Source organism: Bombus huntii, unplaced genomic scaffold (assembly GCF_024542735.1).
Source record: "Bombus huntii isolate Logan2020A unplaced genomic scaffold, iyBomHunt1.1 ctg00000064.1, whole genome shotgun sequence".
Taxonomy (NCBI): Eukaryota; Metazoa; Arthropoda; class Insecta; order Hymenoptera; family Apidae; genus Bombus; species Bombus huntii.
The window spans coordinates 769,095-771,871 of NW_026099324.1; the positions used below are offsets into that span (position 1 = coordinate 769,095).

The 2,777-nt window shown below is 13.5% G+C and overlaps 1 long non-coding RNA gene across 1 annotated transcript; it reads right to left on the minus strand.

Moving 5' to 3' along the window:
• Window positions 1-274: 274 nt before the first annotated feature.
• On the minus strand, window positions 275-2,466 carry LOC126876125 (uncharacterized). Its single transcript, XR_007693940.1, has 2 exons — window positions 1,987-2,466; window positions 275-367 (listed from the first exon to the last, which is right to left on the minus strand). It is a non-coding gene; the product is annotated as an uncharacterized LOC126876125 (long non-coding RNA).
• Between the last annotated feature and the right edge of the window lie 311 nt (window positions 2,467-2,777).

The following is a 2,777-nucleotide window of genomic DNA, read 5'->3' on the forward strand; positions in this document are numbered from 1 at the left end:
TTAGTTTTTATAATATTTCATTTTTAATGAAAATTATTTAAATTGAATTTTTTTTTAAGATAATAAATTTAATATTTTAGTTTAAAATTTATTAAATTATATTTTTGTAAAGTTGTATAATAAATAATTGTTAAAGTAATAATTTATGAAATAATATAACGATTTATAGATTTAGTAATGTGAATGAAATTTTAAAGAATTAAATAAGTAAAATAAATTTTGTACCTTTTGTATCAGGGTTAATTAATATAATTTAATAATTTTATTATTCTCGAAAGAAAAAGAGTTAAATATATAATTATGTTTTTGTTGAATAAAAAATTACAATATATATTTAGAAATTAAATGTTAATCGATTTTTTTATATCTAGTTTTTTTTAAATGAATTTAATTTATATATAAAAAATATAAAAAATTTATTTTACAATTTTTTTTATTTTTATATAAAAAATTTATGGGATAATCTATAAATTTAAATATATAATTGAATTATTATTATTATTATTTAAAAATTTATATTATAATAATTATATTGATTTAGTAATAATTTTTAGTAATAAGTATTTAATAATTTAGTAATTTTATTTAAAAAATTTATGTAAAATTGAATGATATATATTTATTGAAAGAAAATAATTTATAATTTATTTAAATTAAGTATAATGATTATATTAGTAATATTTTATGTTTAAAATTTTTATTTTTTAATAAATTTTGAAATATATATATATATAAGGAATTAGGCAAATTAAATATATTCACCTGTTTATCAAAAACATGGCTTATTGATTTCAATTTTAAGTCTATCTGCCCAATGATTTAATTATTTAATGGCTGCAGTATAATTGACTGTACAAAGGGAGCATAATCAATTTTTTTTAATTAAAAACTAGAATGAAAGAATTAATGAGATATATACTGTCTCATATATATATATATATATATATATATATATATATATATATATATATATATATATATATATATATATATATATATATAATTAGTTTAAATTTTTAGTAAAAATGCTAAAATATATTTATGGGACGATAAGACCCTATAGAATTTTATATTTATATATATTAGATTTTAAATTTTTTAAATATAAATATTTAATTGGGAGGATTAGTAAATTTATAAAACTTTATTTTAAATATAAACTTTAATTAAAGAATAATTAATGATCTTGTATTATAAATTGAAAGAATAAATTACCTTAGGGATAACAGCGTAATATCTTTTTAAAGATCATATTAATAAAGATGATTGCGACCTCGATGTTGAATTAAGATAAATTTTAAATGCAGAAGTTTAATAATTAAGTTTGTTCGACTATTAAAATCTTACATGATTTGAGTTCAAATCGACGTGAGTCAGATTGGTTTCTATCTATAAAAATAAATAAATTATTTGTACGAAAGGACTATAATTTTTAATTAAATTATATTATTAATCTTAATTAATAATTTTGATTATATTAGCAAATTAGTGCATTAAATTTAGAATTTAAATAAATTATAATAAAATTATAATACATAATAATTTTTTTTTAATTTTTTATTAATAATATTTATAATTTTGATTAGAGTGGCTTTTTCAACTTTATTTGAGCGTAAAATATTAGGTTATATTCAATTACGAAAAGGTCCAAATAAATTAATAATTAAAGGTTTATTTCAACCTTTTAGAGATGCTTTAAAATTGATATCAAAGGAATTTTTTTTTTAAATTTTAATAATTTATATTTATATAGTCCAATAATTATATTTTTTATCACTAATATTATGATTTATTTATCCTTGAATATATTCTTTTTTTTTATTGATTATAGAATTATTTTTTTAATATTAATTTTGAGATTAATGGTTTATCCAATTATAATAATTGGTTGAGTGTCTTTATGTAATTATTCAATTTTAGGTTCATTACGTTCAGTTTCTCAAATAATTTCATTTGAAATTTTATTATTTTTGGTCCTTTTTTTACTAATAATTTTAATTGAGAATTATTCTTTATTTATATTTATAAAATTTCAATATAATATATATATATATTTTTTTATATATCCTTTATATATTATTTTTATAATTAGAGCATTAATTGATTTAAATCGAGTTCCATTTGATTTGATTGAAGGCGAATCAGAATTAGTTTCTCGATTTAATGTTGAATATTATAGAAGATTATTTGTATTAATTTTTTTATCTGAATATTTAAATGTTATATTTATAAGATTATTATTAACAATAATGTTTCTTGGATTAAATTGATGATCATTTAGTTTTATTTTAGTTTATTTATTTCATTTAATTTTATTAATTATAATTCGTGGTGTATTACCTCGTATTCGATATGATAAATTAATAATAATATGTTGGGTTGAATTATTAGTGTTAATTTTAATATATTTAATATTAATTTATTTAATAAAAGAATTTACTGTTTTGATAGTATTTTAATTTGTATTTTAAAAAATATTTAATTTTTAATAAAATTTTCTTATAATAAATTATTATTAATTTTAAATTAATTTTATTAATTTAAAAATTATAAAAATTTATATGTATATATATATATAGATTAAGTTTTTAATTATTATATTTAAACGTATAAAAGTTTGTTTATATAAATTTAATTAATTAAAAAATTAATTTTTATTAAATTTATATATATATATAAATAAATTATTTAATATTTATTTATTGATTTTTAATTAATATTATTAATTTAAAAATTAATTTTATTTTAAAAATTATATTTAAATATGTGTGTGTGTG